At 43.3% G+C, this 22,220-nt stretch overlaps 1 protein-coding gene across 1 annotated transcript in view; it reads left to right on the top strand.

Moving 5' to 3' along the window:
- LOC127528848 (uncharacterized) overlaps window positions 1-22,220 on the top strand; it is a 199,433-nt gene that overhangs the window by 61,264 nt on the left and 115,949 nt on the right. The gene's annotated exons all lie outside the window — the stretch shown is intronic.

Genomic DNA, 22,220 nt, shown 5'->3' on the forward strand with positions numbered 1-22,220 from the left:
TGGGGGAAAGGTACCTGTAAATACAACGTAGTAGGAAGCTCTATAACAGTGGAATGCCCATTTAATTTTCTCTCTTCAGTGTACAACATCTAGATCTTTTTTGTAATTCTATGTTCAAATTACACACATTGCTTCAGTTAGAGTCTCAGTAGTCCACTGTACAGTTTGACTGTAATGTTCTAGGTTGTGTATCCTAAAAAACTTCAATATTAGTGTTTTACTTATGTATAAACATTTCATAAAAAGGAAAAATAGTGCATTAATATAAACTTTAAGATCTTGCTTCTTATTATTATTAACAAGAAAATTTTATGTATAATTTGTTTTTGTTATCTGCTGATATCACTTTGCACTTACATAAATGAATTGCAATTTCTGATTTAATTTCAGGATTGTGAAGATTGCATCAGTTTATATATTATTGTGTTGTTTTCTGAGTATCAGCGGTCCCTATTTTCTTGGTGTTATCTGCAATTTGTTTAAAAACGTACCTACTTTAAACAGAATAAAATTTTAATTCAAATCCCAAATAGTATACAGTATGTGATGATCTCACTCCCAAACAAATCATTGTTTTCTTTATTTTATGTGTACTCCTTGGTAAAAATTGTTTTTTGTGGCATTAAACATTGCTTAATTGTGTCTATTTTGGAATTAAATTGTTATTTATATAAGCAGGTGTCCCATTTTCATATAAGCAAACAGTGTAACAAATTTTGTAATGATTTACAGAAAATTTATGTACTACTGGTATTTAGAGGCAACACAATAGTGCAATGTTTACTGGTGGTGTTGTTTTCCAAACTCCAGGAGCCTCTGTACATGTTTGAAAGACTATACTATATTGATCCACTGCGAGTGAATGAGTGAGTCGGTGTGCATGACTGTGCCATGCAAAGGAATGGTGCCAAGCCTTGCTCCTCATTATTTTATCATCACTTTCCTTCTTAACAATTTTTCTGTTAATCTTAAAACTGAGGTTGAGTTGCAATTTTTTTAAATGAATTAATCACAGAGAACAAAATATCAGTTTTGGATTCGTTGTTAAGTAAATGGGTCTGAATACAGTTTTATGAACTTGTGTATTAATGGAAATTTCAAATTAAGTTCTTGTTAAAGAAGTAAATATAGGATTGTGTAGAGTATCATAAAACAAATGATCTTCAAGGGGATACATAGGTATTTTACAATGGCATATCATTAATTCATACTTACAAGGTAGTACTCACAAGCACCTGTTATTAATATTTCTGATAGTGATTATTCTTTTATGTAAATAGTGTGCATAGTCCATAAAAATTATTTTAATCATTATATTGTATTTAATTTTGGAAAGGAAATCAATGTGTAAACTGATATTTCTATATATTCACATACAGTTGTGTGAAAAAGTAAGTAAACCCCATGGAAATTTTAAGGCAGATCTTCCTAAATTCTTCTCAAGCACACTTTGATAACATGCATAATTTATGGTTGACTTGATGACTGCAAGCTTTTTTTAAAAAAATAGATTATGTTTTTGTGCGATAGATTTAATTTTGAATTGAAGCATTTCCCATTTTGTTCATCAATCTACATTCAATGACTCATAATGACAAAGTGAAAACTTGTTTTCTGAAGGAAGGACCAGAGACTATTTTCTTTGTGCTCTCAGAGTTCTTTAAATGCCATCCTATTTTTTTTTTCCATTCAAGTGGCTCTGGTTTAGCCAATCTACTATAAGCACCTGATTGATGAAGTGGTGCTGAGATGGTCAGTCTTCTGACAGATTCCCCCATTTCAGCTTTAGATTCTGCCTACATCCTAAAGGCAATTAAAACAAACAAGATGCAACTAACCATAAAAGTTATGAACAGAATCAGTGACAAAGGGCAGCCCTGGCGGAGTCCAACTCTCACTGGAAACGGGTTCGACTTACTGTCGGCAATGTGGACCAAGCTCTGGCACCGATCGTACAGGGACCAAACAGCCCTTATCAAGGGGTCCAATACCCCATACTCTCGGAGTACCCCCCACAGGATTCCCCGAGGGACATGCTCGAATGCCTTTTCCAAGTCCACAAAACACATGTAGACTGGTTGGGCAAACTCCCATGCACCCTCTAGGACCCTGCTAAGGGTGTAGAGCTGGTCCACTGTTCCGCGACCAGGACGAAAACCACACTGTTCCTCCTGAATCCGAGGCTCGACTATCCAACGGACCATCCTCTCCAGGACCCCTGAATAGACTTTTCCAGGGAGGCTGAGGAGTGTGATCCCTCTGTAGTTGGAACACACCCTCCGGTCCCCTTTCTTAAAGAGGGGGACCACCACCCCGGTCTGCCAATCCAGAGGCACTGTCCCTGATGCCCATGCGATGTTGCAGAGGCATGTCAACCAAGACAGTCCTACAACATCCAGAGCCTTGAGGAACTCCGGGCGTATCTCATCCACCCCCGGGGCCCTGCCACCAAGGAGTGTTTTGACCACCTCGGTGACCTCAGTCCCAGAAGATGGGGGAGCCGACCTCTGAGTCCCCAGGCTCTGCTTCCACATTGGAAGGCATGTTAGTGGGATTGAGGAGGTCTTCGAAGTACTCCCCCCACCGACCCACAATGTCCCGAGTCGAGGTCAGCAGTGCACCATCACCACCATATACAGTGTTGACACTGCACTGCTTCCCCCTCCTGAGACGCCGGACGGTAGACCAGAATCTCCTCGAAGCCATCCGAAAGTCGTTCTCCATGGCCTCCCCAAACTCCTCCCATGCCCGAGTTTTTGCCTCAGCAACACCAAAGCCGCATTCCGCTTAGCCTGCCGGTACCTATCAGCTGCCTCCAGAATCCCACAGGACAAAAGGGTCCTGTAGGACTCCTTCTTCAGCTTGACGACGTCCCTCACCGCCGGTGTCCACCAACGGGTTCGGGGATTGCCGCCACGACAGGCACCGACCACCTTACGGCCACAGCTCCGGTCAGCTGCCTCAACAATAGAGGCACGAAACATGGCCCATTCGGTCTCATTATCCCCCACCTCCCTCGGGATGTGGTCGAAGTTCTGCCGGAGGTGGGAGTTGAAGCTACTTCTGACAGGGGGCTCTGCCAGACGTTCCCAGCAGACCCTCACAACACGTTTGGGCCTACCAGGCCTGACCGGCATCCTCCCCCACCATCAAAGCCAGCTCACCATCAGGTGGTGATCAGTTGACAGCTTCGCGCCTCTCTTCACCCGAGTGTCCAAGACATGTGGCTGCAAGTCCGATGACATGACCACAAAGTTGATCATTGAACTGAGGCCTAGGGTGTCCTGGTGCCAAGTGCACATATGAACACCCCTATGCTTGAACATGGTGTTCGTTATGGACAATCCGTGACGAGCACAGAAGTCCAATAACAAAACACAGCTCGGGTTCAGATCGGGGGGGGGCCATTCCTCCCAATCACGCCCTTCCAGGCCTCACTGTCATTGCCCACGTGAGCATTGAAGTCTCCCAGCAGAACGAGGGAGTCCCCAGAAGGTATGCCCTCTAGCACCCCCTCCAGGGACTCCAAAAAAGGTGGGTACTCCGAACTACTGTTCGGTGCATACGCATAAACAACAGTTAGGACCCGTCCGCCCACCCGAAGGCGGAGGGAGGCTACCCTCTCATCTACTGGGGTAAACCCCAATGAACAGGCTCCAAGTCTGGGGGCAATAAGTATACCCACACTTGCTCGGCGCCTCTCATCGGGGGCAACTCCAGAGTGGTCGAGAGTCCACCCCCTCTCAAGGAGATTGGTTCCAGAGTCCAAGCTGTGCGTCGAGGTGAGTCCGACTATATCTAGCCAGAACCTCTCAACCTCGCGCACTAGCTCAGGCTCCTTCCCCTTCAGAGAGGTGACATTCCACGTCCCAAGATCCAGCTTCTGTAGCCGAGGATCAGACTGCCAAGGTCCCCGCCTTCGGCCACCACCCAACTCACACTGCACCCGACCTCCTTGGCCCCTCTCATAGGTGGTGAGCCCATGGGAAGGGGGACCCACGTTGCCTCTTCAGGCTGTGCCCGGCCGAGCCCCATGGGTGCAGGCCCGGCCACCAGGCGCTCGCCATCGAGCCCCACCTCCAGGCCTGGCTCCAGAGGGGGGCCCCGGTGACGCGCGTCCGGGCAAGGGAAAACGCTGTCCAAAGTTTTCTTTCATCATAGGAGGTTTGAACCGCTCTTTGTCTCATCCCTCACCTAGGACCAGTTTGCCTTTGGTGACACTACCAGGGGCATAAAGCCCCGGACAACAGAGCTCCTAGGATCATTGGGACACGCAAACCCCTCCACCACGATAAGGTGGCGGTTAAAGGAGGGGTAACAAAAAATAACTAATGTAAGTAAAGATGCATTGAAACAAAAAATTAACATGAGCCTCGGATACCCAAGTCCCAAAAACTCCCAAAAAATGTTTAAATTATTTTTAGGGCCCCATGAGCCTATACAAAAAATTAGAAATTAAATTATGACTGCTGTGCAGCCTGAAGGAGTAAACATTATTAAAATAAGTATTCTCCCAAAAAAATCTTATCTTTTTTATATACAGTATACGTTTTACATATTTAAAAATATCTGTCATAGTTTTAACTTTGTTTGGAACATACAGATGAATAATTTCTATTAGATCTACAATGAGAGTAAGGATGGAATTACCCACTGTCAATGTTTACTAATGGCATGTAAATTTAAATATTGACAGATTATATGACCAGCCTGGTTTGCCCAAGAGTGGAAATCCAGCTCTATTTCCTCCCTGCATGTTTTCCGCTATGCATTATTTCCCATTAAACTGCTGCCTACTAAATACAAATCCAGTATAGTCGGCACTCAAATACAGAAAACTCATTAAGACTGAGATGTTACAGTTAATTGAACTCTAATAAGACAGTGTTCTTTTCTGTCCCTGAATTACAAAATATTTCAGATACTTTTTAAGAAATCTGGAAATCTTTAATAGAAACATGAGTATTTTGACAAACGAGAGGAGATTATATTTTCCATCAGGCTTGTGTAATTGGTTAATAGCCACGTTGTCCCAATATGTCTCATCCAGACACTTTTTAAAAATCAAGCTTTCTGGTTGAACTACATTATTTGGTAATTTTTTCATATCCCCACAATTCTGTGTGTGCAACTTAAATACATTTTATTGGTCACTTGCACTTGCACTTTTCTACTTTAAACTGCATTTTCCAAGTGCTTGTGCAGTTTTAAGTTTGTCCAGGCCTTTGAAATTGTTTCAGCTGCCTCCTTAGTACCCGATATCCCTCTGATTTAATTATTAGCTGCAAATATTCCAGGTCTATTTGCTATATAGAAATCTGTCAATAATATAAATTGTAAAGCGTAATGATAAACAGCACAACCCACTGAGGGATGTCACTGATGACTTCACCCATGTGGAGTATTCAACTCTTATTTGTACTTTTTTGTCTCCATCTTGTTAACCAACTTGAAATCCAATTTTGTAAGTTACCTCTGATTTCAGTCGCTTAAAGTTTCAAAATTAATCTTTGGTGTGAAACTGTATCAAATAATTTTGAAAGAAATTTGTGTCATGTGCTTTGCTTTTGTCTACTGCCTCACTAGCTTATTAGAAATTTCTGGTTTGACAGGATTTTCTTCCACTCATAAACTCGTCCAGGGTTTAAATTCAGTTTTCTATTTCCATACAGATATTCTTCTAATTAATTTATTACAATTTACATAATTTTGCAAGATATAGACAGAAGACTTATTGGTCTGTAGTTATCAGTTGCAGTTTCAATGAAGACAGTTTGTTATCACAATCAAAGCAAGTGATGGAAGTATTCATCTCAAATGGGACAGCCAAAGTGTATACACCTGGATTATAGGCTGTAGCTTGTAATGTGTGAGCACTGGTAACTCTGCCATTTTTTATATGACTCACAATTGCTGCAATACTCAGGCATATCTTTGCACTGATATTTAGCAGTTTTCTACTTTAATAAGATTTTATTTATCTACATTTCTAATATAATTTCAAAGCTGTCCTGAAATGCATTTATTTGAGCTTACAGAAAATTTTGAATGTTATTAATGATCCACAATTTCATTATAGGAAATATTCGGATTGTTTTATAGGCACATAGCTGTACAGTACACAAATTTTGCATACTTATATAGTTCTAATGAGGATTCATGTCCCAGTTTACTAATTTAGATAGATAGATAGATAGATAGATAGATAGATAGATAGATAGATAGATAGATAGATAGATAGATAGATAGATAGATAGATAGATAGATAGATACTTTATTAATCCCAAGGGGAAATTCACATACTCCAGCAGCAGCATACTGATACAAAAAAAAAATAATATTAAATTGAAGATTGATAATAATGCAGGTAAAAACAGACAATCCAGTTTTTCCTTTTAATTATTAATAGATTGTAGTGATGGTGGTAATTGTAGAGGTACTGTACATAGACAACAATCAGTAAAACATTGGAGGACTCTCTTAAAAGGTAAAATGGGTAACACATTACTATTAAATACTAAAGATAAGAAATTTTTTGAGACTTTTAACCATTTGTGCACCATGCATTGTTTATGATAAACACAAGGCACTTTAGTGTACACCATATGGTAGACAAAAAATCTCCTAGCTAAGAGCTAAGTTAGTCAAGTTTCAGAAAACACAGCCATCTTATATCTTGTTGTAAAGGAATTTTTGCAGTAAAGTAATCCAGCGATTGTGCCTTTGCTAACTCTTTGAAAAATAACATCTTTTATGAGTGATAACTTGAATTAAAATTCTGTTTTCTTTTCTGCTGTCTGAATGGGTAAGGGTATGTAATCTGCTTTCATTATAATGTAGTGAACAATTTAGTGACAAGCAATGTCCTCATTGTAATACAATTTTTAAAAAATATATTAAACAAATTTAAATAAATAAATCTAGTGATACTTTTTCATTTGAAATGCTGAAAAACATAAGTATTCTCCATCCATCCATCCATCCATTATCCAACCTGCTATATCCTAACATTAGGGTCACGTGGGTCTGCTGGAGTCAATCCCAGCCAACACAGCGTGCAAGGCAGGAAACTAAAGAACAGAAGTATTCTGAATCAATCACTTTCTGCACATTTAGTGTATATTTAGTTTTAAATGAATACATTTGCCATTTTTGCCTATCAGTCTACACTCAAATACCCATAATTAAAAGTGAAAACATATTTTCAGAAAGGTTTGCAAATTTATTAAAAAATCAAAAGCTGAAATCCATTATTTATATAAATATCTAGCCCCTTTGCTGTGGCATTCCAGATTGTAGTCAGGTGCATCTTGTTTGCTTTAATTATCCTTGAGATGAGTCTAGAACCCAGCCACAGGGTATGCACAAACCAGTGTGTTTCTTCATGCCAGTCCCAAGCCTGGATAAATGGGGAGGGTTACGTCAGAGCATCCAGTGTAAAATTTTGCCAGATCAATATGTGGATAACAATACAAATTTCCAGTGTAAAATTTTGCCAGATCAATATGTGGATAACAATACAAATTTCCATACCAAATTGGTCAAGGCCTGGGTTAATAATGGCTGGCGCCAGTACTGTTAGCCAACAGGGTGCTGGCGGAAATTGGGCTACTTTTGGCTAAAGCAGGAGAAGAAGAGGGGGAGACTTGTCTGGAGGCAGGAAGAGAGGAGGAAGGTAAAGAGAGTGGAAATAAGGGTAGGAACTTTGAATGTTGGCTGTATGACAGGCCAGGTGGATCGGAGGTGGATTTAAATTATTCTGTCATGGTGTGGTTGGGAGAAAAAATGGGGTACGGGTTATTCTGAAGGAACAATATTCCAAGAGTGTTTTGGAGGTGAAAAGAGTGTCAGACAGATTGATGATTATGAAGCTGGAAACTGAAGGTGTGATGATAAATGTTGCTATTGGATATGCACTGCAAGTTGGGAGTGCGATGGATGAGAAAGATGATTTCTGGAGTGAGCTGGATGAAGTGATGAACAGTGTACCCAGGGGACAGAAAGTGGTAATTTGAGTGGATTTCAATGGACATGTTGGTGAAGGGATCAGAGGAGACGAGGAGGTGACGGGTAGGTATGATGTCAAGGAGAGGAATGAAGAAGGTCAGATGATAGTGGATTTTGCCAAAAGGATGGACATGGCTGTGGTAAATACGTATTTTAAGAAGAGGGAGGAACATAAGGTGGTGTACAAGAATGGAGGAAGATGCACACAGGTAGATTACATCCTATGCAGAAGAGTCAATCTGAAGGAGATTGAAGACTGCAAAGTGGTGGCAGGGGAAAGTGTAGTTAAGCAGCATAGTATGGTGGTCTGTAGGATGATGATGGAGATCAAGAAGAGGAAGAGAGTGAGAGCAGAGCCAAGGATCAAATGGTGGAAGCTGGAAAAGGAAGACTGCAAGGTTGAGTTTAGGGAGGAGGTGAGACAGGCACTTGGTGGCAGTGAAGAGTTACCAGACAGTTGGGCAACTACAGCAGATGTAGTAAGGGTAACAGCAAGAATGGTGCTTGGCATGGCATCTGGACAGAGGAAGGAGGAAAAGGAAAACTGGTGGTTGAATGAGGAAGTACAGGAAAGCATACAGAGGAAGATGATGGCGAAGAAGAAGTGGGATAGTCAGAGAGATGCAGAAAGTAGACAAGAGTACAAGGAGATAAGGCGCAAGGTGAAGAAAGAGGTGGCAAAGGCTAAAGATAAGGTGTATGATGAGCTGTATAAGAGGTTGGGCTCTAAGGAGGGAGAAAATGACCTGTATCGATTGGCTAGACAGAGGGACCGAGCTGGGAAAGATGTGCAGCAGGTTAGGGTGATAAAGGATAAAGATGGAAACATACTCACAAGCGAGGAGAGTGTGTTGAGTAGATGGAAAGAGTACTTTGAGAGGCTGATGAATGAAGACAACAAGAGAGAGAGAGAAGGTTGGATGATGTGGAGATAGTGTATCAGGAAGTGCAACGTATTAGCAAAGAGTAAGTAAGGACAGAGGATGAAAAATGGAAAGGCCATTGGTCCAGATGGCATACCTGTGGAAGCATGGAGGTGGTTAGGAGAGATGGCAGTGAAGTTTTTAACCAGATTGTTTAATGGAATCTTGGAAAGTGAGAGGAAACCTGAGGAGTGGAGAAGAAGTGTACTGGTGCCGATATTTAAGAATAAGGGGGATAAAATTGATGAGCCACAGCATGAAGTTATGGGAAAGGGTAGTGGAAGCTAGGTTAAGAAGTGAGGTGATGATTAGTGAGCAGCAGTATGGTTTCATGCCAAGAAAGAGCACCAGAGATGCAATGTTTGCTCTGAAGTAGATGGAGAAGTATAGAGAAGGCCAGAAAGAGTTGCATTGTGTCTTTGTGGACCTGGAGAAAACATATGACAGGGTGCCTCGAGAGGAGTTGTGGTATTGTATGTGGAAGTCAGGAGTGGCAGTGAAATACGTAAGAGTTGTACAGGATGTGTACGAGGGAAGTGTGACAGTGGTGAGGTCTGCGGTAGGAGTGACAGATGCATTCAAGGTAGAGGTGGGATTACATCAGGGACCGGCTCTGGGCTCTTTCTTATTTGCAATGGTAATGGACAGGTTAACAGATGAAATTAGACAGGAGTCCCCGTGGACTATGATGTTTGCTGATGACATTGTGATCTGTAGCGATGTAGGGAGCAGGTTGAGGAGACCCTGGAGAGGTGGAGATATGCTCTGGAGAGGAGGGGAATGAAGTTCAGTAGGAACAAGACAGCATACATGTGTGTAAATGAGAGGGAGGTCAGTGGAATGGTGAGGATGCAAGGAATAGAGCTGGCGAAGGTGGATGAGTTTAAATACTTGGGATCAACAGCATAGAGTAATGGGGATTGTGGAAGAGAGGTGTAAAAGAGAGTGCAGGCAGGGTGGAATGAGTGGAGAAGAGTGTCAGGAGTGATTTGTGACAGATGGATATTGCTAAGAGTGAAAGGGAAGGTCTACATGACGGTAGTGAGACTAGCTATGTTATATGGGTTGGAGATGGTGGCACTGATCAGAAAGCAGGAGACAGAGCTGGAGATGGCAGAGTTAAAGATGCTTAGATTTGCACTGTGTGTGACGAGGATGGATAGGATTAGAAACGAGTACATTAGAGGGTCAGCTCAAGTTGGACGGTTAGGAGACAAAGTCAAAGGCGAGATTACGTTGGTTTGGACATGTGCAGAGGAGAGATGCTGAGTATATTGGGAGAAGGATGCTAAGGATAGAGCTGCCAGGGAAGAGGAAAAGAGGAAGGCCTAAGAGGAGGTTTATGGATGTTGTAAGAGGACAGAAAGATATGTAAAAATATGATCCGCTGTGGCAGTGGTTCTCAAACTGTGGGGCGGGCCCCCCTAGGGGGGCACGAAGATGTGAAAAAAAGAAAACAAGAATCAAAAATATGAAAAATACATTAGTGGGCTCCTTTCAAAAAAACCTTAGGGGGGCGCAATTAAAACTGTTATGAAAACTCGGGTCGCAAATACTTTAAGGTTGGGAAACGCTGCGCTGTGGCAACTCCTAACGGGAGCAGCCGAAAGAAGAAGGACGTGACAAGTTCTAGTGATTTTATTTACATGTCTTACCTAACTCTGGTAAAAAAAAGGAGACCAGATATTTATTTAAAAGTTATTGATTTTATTTTAATTATCAGTTTGAGTTTCTAGTGTCAGAATATATAACTACACTATATGGCCAAAAGTTCATGGACACTTGACCAACATGCCTGCAATATATGAACTTGTTGGTGTTCTCCTTCCAGAACCATGGGCATTAATATGGAGTTGACATTCTAACCTCCCTATGGAGTGTGTTTATGGGAAATTGTGCCCATTCAGCAAAAAGAATATTTTTTAAGGTCAGGTTACATGAAAAGACCTGGCTCAGAATCTGTGTTCCAATTCAGCCCAAAGGTGTTCATTACGACTGATGCCATTTTAGTTCCTTCACAATAAACTAATCTAACCTTGTCTATTTTAGTTCCTTCACAATAAACTAATCAAACCTTGTCTATAGTGCACAGGGTCACAGGCATGCTGGAACATGCCAGAAAATTGGAAGTGCACAATTGTCTAACATGTCTTTGTATGCTGTAGTAATAACAGAGCCTTTCACTGGAACCAAGGAGCCTAGACCACACCGAGAAAAATACTCTCCTCCACCAAACTTTACAGTAGATAATGTTCTGTGAAGAAAGGAACATTCTTCTTGCATCTGTCAAACCCATACTCATTCATCAGGTTCCACGGGACACATTTCCAATGCTCCTGAGTCCAATGGCGGCATGCTTTACACCACTCCAGCCAATATTTGGCATTGTGCACACGCATATTTGCAACTGGTCAAATGAAACAATGAAACAATATCATTTCTCAAAATGTGTGTGAATTGTGAATTGCATTTTTTTGTTCACTGCTTTGTTTTGTTTATTTTGTTACTTATTAAATACTACCCGCTGCATAATCACGCCGCTTTTGTAATGATTTTTAAGCACAGGGAAAAAATGAACATTTGAAAAATTCTACGAACCAACATACAATTGCCCGTGACTGAAAACTGGAGGACTGCCGTCGCGCCTCCACCTCCCAGAGCGAGGGACGGGGCTGGACGGCGCTCGGGCGCGAAGGGCGGAATGGGGGGAGAGGGGAAGGACGCCCATTCCGCCCCCTACGTCCCGGCCCCCCCGCCATTCTAGTCTGCTGATTTCTTAGTCATCTCTTAGTCATCGTTCAGTACGCACTGCCTGCTCATGTGCCCGCCCCCAACTCCTCACCTGAGTCGCTTTCGTCTGTGTACAGTCCACATGCACCTGTGAGTCACGTTGACTGTTCATTTTCCAAACACCGCCTCAGTCGCTTTTGTTTCTGCTACAGTCCACATGCACCTCTGAGCCACGTTGACTTTTCATTGTTCTTTGCGGTTCCGGCTGCTTTTCTATAGATAATCCACCAAGTCACCTGACCATGGTAGTTGTTTCGGGGGGGGGGGGGGGTTTAGTGTGTGCACAAATGGCAGGGACGTAATCAGTATGAGCGTATGACCCGCACTTACTGGGAATTCCTCATTCGTGGGGAACAATTGCAAGCCCCGGTCTCCATCACGAATGGGGTTCAACGGCTTACCCATATCTCTCTGCGCTGGGTAGACACACGTTGATCCATTCAGTGTAGTGCGCATGCAGTACCGGACATTCAAGGGCATCACAGACCTGTTAATGCTTAATCTCACGTGGCTGAATGCCACTTGTCCCTCTAAGAAGTTGGATGCTGACCGCTCTTGGGTCACGTAACTATTTAGCAGGCGGCAGTCTCGTTCGTTTTCTGAATTAACCAGACAAATCGCTCCACCAACTAAGAACGGCCATGCACCACCACCCACAGAATCGAGAAAGAGCTATCAATCTGTCAATCCTCTCCGTGTCCAGGCCGGGTGAGGTTTCCCGTGTTGAGTCAAATTAAGGGAAAGGCTCCACACCTGGTGGTGCCCTTGTCAATTCCTTTAAGTTTCAGCTTTGCAACCATATTCCCCCCCGGAACCCAAAGACTTTGGTTACCTGGTTGGCCACCCGGTGGGTCATGGGAATGACACCGCTGGATCGCCTGTCGACATCGTTTATGGTCGGAACTACGACAGTATGTGACCGTCTTCGAACCTCCGACTTTCGTTCTTGATTAATGAAAACATTCTTAGCAAATGCTTTCGCTCTCGCTCGAATTGTTGTTGGGCGTGTGCCATGGTCGGCTGCTTAGTGAATTGTTGGTGGGCGGGGCTCTGTGTTGTCGTCGGGCATAGCTCTGTGAGTTGTCATCGTATCCTATGGTCTTAGCGTTGGTGGACGGGTCTCTGTGAGTTGGCGGGCGTGGCTATGCCGTGCGTATCCCATGGTTGTCTTGCTTGTTCTGTCGGCTTACTGAATTATATATATAGATTTTGTTTATTTTCACTTTAGCAGAGAGTTCTTTTTTTATATTTAATTTATTTACATTATTTATTCTTTAATATTTCATATTGGTGCAATAAAATATTTTAATTTTGAACAGATTTTGATTGTTTCCCTTTCAAATCCCAGCGATAATGTTAGAAAAACCAAATAAATTTTGGGGCAACAGCTAAAAAAGTTCACCGACCCCTGTTTTAAGGGCACTCTGCCTGCACATGTCATGTGGATAATTCTGAGAAGAGTAAAACTAAAGTTTAGTATTTAATAAATGAAAGCTTGGTGTATAACTGAAATGAACAGTGTATAAATGAAAATGCGTAGTAATGTAAATTCTAACCCTACATTTAAATGTAGAAGGAGTAACACATTTAAAAATAGCTTGCCTTAATGCAAGAAGTATCAAAAATAAGGCAAGTGAGTTGGAGCTGTATGTAGCAGAGCATAATTTTGATATTATAACAAAAATGGAAACCTGGCTGAATAACAAAGATGGGGATGAGTATAGCATAGAGGGATACACATTTTTAGCAAGGATAAACAGAACCAAAAAGAAAGTGAGGGTTACTGTTTATGTCAAAAAGAATTTAAATGCAAGTCCTTTTCAGTTGGATGATGAGACCTGTGTTAGTGAGGACATGTAGCTTTACCTGGAAAGCATCACGGAAAGAGGCCTTATTTAAGGAGTGTGTTATAGACCACCCAATACAGACAGATGTGGTTGAAATTTAACATCTTAAAGAAGTATCATCTAACAGGACAATTCAGTAATCAGGCAGGAGAAAATCTGTTTATTGTACCTTTTAATTACTCCTCAGCAAAATGCCTTGGAGGGAGCATTCTTCAAAAGCAGTCTGTTACAGCATAGTCAGAATGATCAAAATGGTCAAAGAAACACAGAATACAGGTTAATTTTATAAACTGTTGAATTTACATACAGTGTCAATCAGTCAGTCAGTCAGTCATTTTCGAACCCGCCATATCCTAACACAGGGTCACGGGGGTCTGCTGGAGCCAATCCCAACCAACACAGGGCACAAGGCAGGAACAAAGCCCGGGCAGGGCACCAGCCCACCACAGGACACACCCACACACACACCCACACACCAATCACATACTAGGGACAATTAGGATCGCCAATGCACCTAACCTGCATGTCTTTGGACTGTGGGAGGAAACCGAACCACCTGGAGGAAACCGACACAGACATGGGGAGAACATGCAAACTCCACACAGGGAGGACCCGGGAAGTGTACCCAGGTCTCCTTACTGCGAGGCAGCAGCGCTACCACTGTGCCCCCGTGCCTCCCTCAGTGTCAATTAATGTATGCATTTTACTCTAGTTGGCTCATTGGTTTAATGTGCATGTAACAACTACCCATTCTCATTTATAGGACATCTGTTGATTTTTTAGTCATCTCTTAGTCATCCTTCAGTACATTTTGTATATTACATTAACCTTTCTTCTGGTACATTCTTTATTTACTTGACCATCTCAGTATTTTTCTTAAACCAATTCTTGCATTCCCATGTACATATTGTTGTTCACTTGACTTTAATCTGGTTTACGACATTTATTAACCCTTTATGCTATTTCTTAAAGGCGAATGCTATGTTACCATAAAATTATTCTTCCACACAGTAATTTCAACACACATCCTTTTAGTAGTATTAACACTAGAATTACCAAAGCCTAAGTAAACCCGGCCCACCTTAAATCCCTTCGCACCTCTCCGTCAGCGTCTTTTGTCTTGTAAATGTGTCGATAAGCATAAGCAGCCTGCTATACCCCCCCAACACCACCAACGCAGAAAGGGCAAGAAGTTCTCCCAGTTCAAGCCTTGATTTTCTGGGAGTGAACTACCTAGAGTTGTATAGGGAAATAATTTCATGTGTGTTCCGTGTCTACAACAATCTATGTAAACACATTATTAAAATAGAAATAAAGAATAAATAAATAGAAATGCAAGCATCATATGACAGCTTCCCTGGTGCAGCGGTAAGAACTGCTGACTTGTAATCAACAGGTCGCGAGTTTGAAACCAGCTCCCTCATAAATTTACCATTTTGACTAGTGAGCTGCTCTTATTGTTAATATTATACAATAAAAATATACATTTGATTTGTGTCTGTAACAGCTGGTGTAAATTTATCCATCCATCCATCCATTCTCTTCTGCTTACCTGAGATCGGGTCGCGGGGGCAGCAGCTTGAGCAGAGATGTCCAGACTTCCCTCTCCCTGGCCACTTCTACTAGCTTTTCTGGGGGAATTCCGAGGCGTTCCCAGGCCAGCCAAGAGACATAGTCCCTCCAGCGTGTCCTGGGTCTTCCCCGGGGCCTCCTCTCGGTTACAGTAGACATGCCCTTAACACCTCACCAGGGAGACATCCAGGAAGCATCCTGATCAGATGCCTGAGCCACCTCATCTGACTCCTCTCGATGCAGAGGAGCAGTGGCTCTACTCTGAGCTCCTCCCGGATGACCGAGCTTCTCACCCTATGTTTAAGGGAAAGCCCAAACACCCTGCATTCATGATCTCATTCTTTTGGTCACTAACCAGAGCTCATGACCATACTTGAGGGTAGAAACATAGATCGACTGGTAAATTGAGAGCTTTGCCTTTTGGCTTTTTCACCATGACAGACCGATGCAGAGCCTGCATCACTGCGGATGCTGCACCGAACCGCCTGTCAATCTCCAGCTCTATTCTTCCCTCACTTGTGAACAAGACCCCAAGGTACTTGAACTCCTTCACTTGGGGCAGGATCTTTTCTGGCTGAGAACCATGGTCTCGGATTTGGAGGTGCTGATTCACATCCCATCCGCTTCACACTCGGCTGTGAACCGATCCAGAGAGAGCTGAAGATCACGGCCTGATGAAGCAAACAGGACAACATCATTTGCAAAAAGCAGTGACCCAATCCTGAGTCCACCAAAACGGACCCCCTCAACGCCCTGGCTGCACCTAGAAATTCTGTCCATAAAAGTTATGAACAGAATCAGTGACAAAGGGCAGCCCTGGCAGAGTCCAACTGTCACTGGAAACGGGTTCGACTTACTGCCAGCAATGCAGACCAAGCTCTGACACCGGTTGTACAGGGACCGAACAGCCCTTATCAGGGGGTTTGGTACCTCATACTCCCGGAACACCCCCCACAGGATTCCCCCAGGGACACGGTCGAATGCCTTTTCCAAGTCCACAAAACACATGTTGACTGGTTGGGCAAACTCCCATGCACCCTCCAGGACTCTGCCAAGGGTCTAGAGCTGGTCCACTGTTCCACGACTAGGAAGAAAACCACACTGTTTTTCCTGAATCCGAGGTTTGACTATCTGACGGACCCTCCTCTCCAGGACCCCTGAATAGACTTTTCCAGGGAGGCTGAGGAGTGTGATCCCTCTGTAGTTGGAACACACCCTCCGGTCCCCCTTCTTAAAGTGGGGAACCACCACCCCAGTCTGAAAATCCAGAGGCACTGTCCCCGATGTCCATGCGATGTTGCAGAGGTGTGTCAATCAAGACAGTCCTACAACATCCAGAGCCTTGAGGAACTCTGGGCGTATCTCATCCACCCCCGGGGCCCTGCCACCAAGGAGTTTTTTGACCACCTCGATGACTTCAATCCCAGAGATGGGAAAGCCCACCTCCAAGTCCCCAGGCACTGCTTCCTCATTGGAAGACATGTTAGTGGAATTGAGGAGGTCTTCGAAGTATTTCCCTCACCGACCCACAACGTCCCGAGTCAAGGTCAGCAGCGCACCATCCCCACCATATACAGTGTTGACACTGCACTGCTTCCCCCTCCTGAGATGCCGGATGGAGGACCAGAATCTCTTCGAAGCCATCCGGAAGTCGTTCTTCATGGCCTCCCCAAACTCCTCTCACGCCTGAGTTTTTGCCTCAGCAACCACCGAAGCCGCATTCCGCTTGGCCTGCCGGTACCTGATAGGTGTCTCTGGAGTCCCACAGGACAAAAGGGTCCTGTAGGACTCCTTCTTCAGCTTGACGGCATCCCTCACCGCTGGTGTCCATCAACGGGTTCGGGGATTGCCGCCACGACTGGCACCGACCACCTTACGGCCACAGCTCCAGGTCAGCCGCCTCAACAAATACAGGCATGGAACATAGCCCTTGCAGACTCAATGTCCCCCACCTTCCTTGGGACATGGTTGAAGTTCTGCCAGAGGTGGGAGTTGAAGCTACGTCTGACGGGGGACTCTGCCAGATGTTCCCAGCAGACTCTCACAATACGTTTGGGCCTACCAGTCCTGACCAGCATCCTCCCCCACCAACGAAGCCAACTCACCACCAGGTGGTGATCAGTTGACAGCTCCACCCCTCTCTTTACCTGAGTGTCCAGGACATGTGGCCACAAGTCAGATGACATGACCACAAAGTCGATCATCGAACTGAGGCCTATGGTGTCCTGGTGCCAGGTGCACATATGGACACCCCTATGCCTGAACATGGTGTTTGTTATGGACAATCCGTGATGAGCACAGAAGTCCAATAACAAAACACCACTCGGGTTCAGATCGGGGGGGGGTTATTCCTCCCAATCACGCCCTTCCAGGTCTCACTGTATTGCCCACATGAGCATTGAAGTCTCCCAGCAGAACGAGGGAGTCCCCAACAGGTGCACACTCTAGCACTCCCTCCAGGGACTCCAAAAAGGGTGGGTAATCTCGTCTACCGGGGTGATCCCCAATGAACAGGCTCCAAGTTGGGGGGCAATAAGTATGCCCACACCCGCTTGGCACCTCTCACCGGGGGCAACTCCAGAGTGTTAGAGAGTCCAGCCCCTCTCAAGGAGACTGTTTCCAGAGTCCACGCTGTGCATCAAGGTGAGCCCGACTATATCTAGCCGGAACCTCTCAACCTTGCACACTAGCTCAGACTCCTTTCCTTCAGAGAGGTGACATTCCACGTCCCAAGAGCCAGCATCTGTAGCCGAGGATCGGACCGCCAAGATCCCCGCCTTTGGCCACCACCCGACTCACACTGCACCCAACCTCCTTGGCCCCTCCTACAGGTGGTGAGCCCATGGGAAGGGAGACCCACGTTGCTTCTTCAGGCTGTGCCCTGCCGAGCCCCACTGGTGCAGGCCCGGCCACCAGGCGCTCGCCATCGAGCCCAACCTCCAGGCTCGGCTCCAGAGGGGGGAGCTGGTAACGCGCGTCCAGGCGAGGGAAAACGGCATCCAATGTTTGTATGCATCATAGGAGGTTTTCTGAACCAGTCTTTGTCACGTCCCTCACCTAGGACCAGTTTGCCTTGGGTGACCCTACCAGGGGCATAAAGCCTCTGACAACAGAGCTCCTAGGATCATTCTGACACACAAACCCCTCCACAGCGATAAGGTGGCAGCTCGAGGAGGGATAAATTTATTGTAAAGTTATAGTACTTGTAAAAGTGTTTTTTTTACTTTTATTCTCTCAGTCATGATCATGATACAACACCCACCCCCTGCCCCAGATCTGATGCTGTTGGTTTTTATCTGAAACTGGGAATAACTATAGATGTGAGTGGTGTTTTGAGACAATGGAACTGGAAATTCTCTGATCTGTAGGGATTAAAGCTGACACACAAACACTGGTGTGTCATGCCTTTTTGGTATGTCAATGTCACTTGAATTTTTTTTATTCAGTTTTATTGAGTGTTCCTGCTCACACTGATTTAGTATGCACCTTATGGTCCATGATGTCAAAGCTGCACTGACAAAAAACAGAGACATAGGTATATATGATATTTAGAATAATTCATTTTATGACCTGTATAGTACATTTCAGAAAACATTGTGGCACTGATGCAAATTATTTACATTCATTCGCATGCCTTCTTGCAGTTGTAATCAGTGACCGCATTGCATCCTCTTTTTTTTTTTTCTATTGCCTTTTCTTGTAAGAAGTTATGACAAAGTTCCTCTGCAAGGTGAGCCAAGAACCCTCTTCTTTTCTCAGTGGAACCGTGCATGTCTTGCACAGTACATATGTGTTGATTGCCGCCAGCTCAAGCATGTTGTAGCACATGGAAGCTGTCGTATGACACTTGCACCTTTCGTGAAAGTCTTTATTTGATATTTGGACATCAGCCTTCACACATTATACAGCTCATGTCTACATTTTGTCATTTATTACTAAAACATGAAAAATGTTTCTGTTTTAACAATGTGTTTATATAAATTGTTGTAGACACGGAACACACATGAAATTATTTCCCTATACAACTCAAGATAGCTCACTCCCAGATAATCCATGCTTGAACTGAGAGAACTTCTTGCACTTTCTGCATTGGTGGGGTGCATGGTATAGCAGGCTGCTTGCTGCGTATGCTTATCGACACATTTACAAGTCAAAAGATTCTGACAGAGAGGTGCGAAGGGATTTAAGGTGGGCCGGGTTTATGTAGGCTTTGGTAATTCTAGTGTCAGAAAGGCATTTTTACAGGGAGATACTATAGTCATGGGGGACTTTAATTATCCAAATGTTAACTAGGCTAACCTTGCAAATGGAGGAGCACAAGAGCAGGAGTTTTTCGAACGAATCAGTGACTGCTTTTTAACATGGTATGCTAAAGCAGCAATGCGGGGTGAAGCTTGTCTGAATTTAGTATTTTATAATATTCAAGGTAGAATTGAGGGTGTAGAGGTGATTGAACCACTAAGGTCAAATGACCACATTAAAATACAGTTCTCAGTTTTTGTAAGAGTACGGATACAAAGATTAAAATTGTTAAGTTTAATTTTGGTAGGGCAAATTTTGAGCAGATGTGGCAGAGTCTATAGAGGATAGACAAGGATATGCTTTTAAGTGTGGAGACATTCAAGGAGCAGTGCAAAAGGTTTAAAAATGTTTTACATGTAATGCAGGACAGGTACATACCTAAATTTGGAATTAATAGGAAATTTTAAAAAACTCTACAGTGGGTTAATAGATAATAATAAAAATAATAGCAGATAAGGCGAAAGACAACCCTAAGAGATTCTTTCAGTATTTTAGTAGTAAAAGAATAGTCAAGGAGGAGGAGAAGTGTATCAAAAAAAGTAAACTGGAATTAAAAGATACAGAATGTGAAATAGTGGATGCTCTAAACTTGCATTTTTCTGAGGTCTTCACAAGTGGATAACCTCCCAGGGTTAAATGGGACTACTAAGGATGTAATGAATGATTTGGAAATTGTAGAGGGAGAAGTACTGCTCAGATTAAATAAGCTGAAATCAAACAAACCACCAGGACCAGATAACATTTATTCTTGAGTTCTTAATGAGGCTAGCAGGTACTTATATAAACCATTGACACATTTTTAGGAAGTCACTGTGCACTGGGGAGATTCCAAAGGACTGGAAAATGGCAAAAATTATCCTGCTATATTAAAAGGGTGACCGAGCAGATCCAAGCAACTATAGGCCAGTAAGCTGAACATGCATCACAGTAAATTGATGGAAGGAAATATTATGGTTACGATTAAGCAGCACATGGCAATTACAGGTGTTTTTCTGAACAGTCAACATGGGTTCAGAAGAGGGAGGTTATGTTTTACTAACATGCTGGAATTCTTTGAGGAAGCAACCAATGGATATAATCAAAGTGGAGAATAAGATAGTATTTATCTTGACTTTCAGAAAGCATCTGATAAGGTACCACATAAGAGGCTGGGAATCAAACTAAAAGAAGTAGGAGTTCATGGTGATGTTTTAGATGGGTGTAGAATTGGTTCAGACACAGACATAGGAAGCAAAGGGTGGTGGAGTGAGGAACCTTATCAGAATTGGCTGATGTTAAGAGTGGTGTCCCAAAGGAGTCAGTGCTAGGGCCACTGCTATTTTTAATATATATAACTGATTTAGATAGGAATATAAGTAACAGACTGGTTAAGTTTGCAGATGATACCAAAATAGGTGGATTGGCGGTTAATTTGGAATCTGTTAAATCATTTCAGAAGAATATAGGACAGTGTTGGACAGCATACAGACTTGGGCAGATTTGTGGCTTATGAAGATTAATGTCAGTAAATGTAAAGTATTACAAATACAATACAATACAATACAGTTTATTTTTGTATAGCCCAAAATCACACAGGAAGTGCCGCAATGGGCTTTAACAGGCCCTGCCTCTTGACATCCCCCCAGCCTTGACTCTCTAAGAAGACAAGGAAAAACTCCCAAAAAAAACCTAGTAGGGAAAAATGGAAGAAACCTTGGGAAAGGCAGTTCACAGAGAGACCCCTTTCCAGGTAGATTGGGCGTGCAGTGGGTGTCAAAAGAAGGGGGTCAATACAATACAGTACAGTACACAGAACAATTTCTCAATATAGTAAGAAATAAAAAAAAAATATATATAAATTTTAGAAGTACAGAGCAGAATTTAACAGTAGATGATATATCCCATAATAAGATTTGTATTTGTATAGAGTCATGGAGACCTCATCCTTCAAGCTGCCTCCCCCATTTGGCCATTCCACAGCTGAAACAGTGCTGGGCCAGCCAATCCGATGAAAGGACCCCTCTCTCCCACGATTCCTGCGATCCTCCATCTGGGATGACTTTTCCTTAGGCAGGCAAAACAACTTGGCAGGTGGGCCGTGGCACCAAGTGCCACATTTGAGTACCGAGAAGAAAAACAGAATAAGTGAGGGTTAGTATACAATTATAACTGTCATGTTACTTATGTTTAAGTGCTAATGACTAACAACAGAGATGCAGTCTGTACAGTTAATCAGCAGCTCTAGTCAGGATATGCTAAACTGAAGTAGTGAGTCTTCAGCCGGGATTTAAAAGCTGAGACCGAAGGGGCATCTCTTATAGTAGCAGGCAGACCATTCCACAGTTTAGGGGCCCTGTAACTAAAAGCTCGACCCCCCACTGTTATTTTATTAATCCTTGGAATCATAAGCAGACCGGCATCTTGAGATCTTAATGTGCGCTCTGGTTTGTAAGTCATGATAAGTTCAGACAAGTAAGCCGGACCTCGACCATTTAATGATTTATATGATAAAAGAAGGATTTTGAAATCTGCCCTGAACTTAACCGGGAGCCAGTGTAAGGATTTAAGAACTGGAGTTATGTGTTCGTATTTTCTTGTTCTTGTAATAATTCTCGCAGCCGCATTTTGGATTAACTGGAGGCTGTATAAAGAACAGTTTGAACATCCAGTGAACACCGCATTGCAGTAGTCAATCCTACTAGAGATAAATGCATGAATTAGTTTCTCAGAATCCTGTTTATTTAAAAAGCGCCTTAATTTCCTAACATTTTTAAGATGGAAGAAACATGTTTTGGACAAC

This window comes from Erpetoichthys calabaricus, chromosome 7, assembly GCF_900747795.2.
Source record: "Erpetoichthys calabaricus chromosome 7, fErpCal1.3, whole genome shotgun sequence".
NCBI classification, from domain to species: Eukaryota; Metazoa; Chordata; class Cladistia; order Polypteriformes; family Polypteridae; genus Erpetoichthys; species Erpetoichthys calabaricus.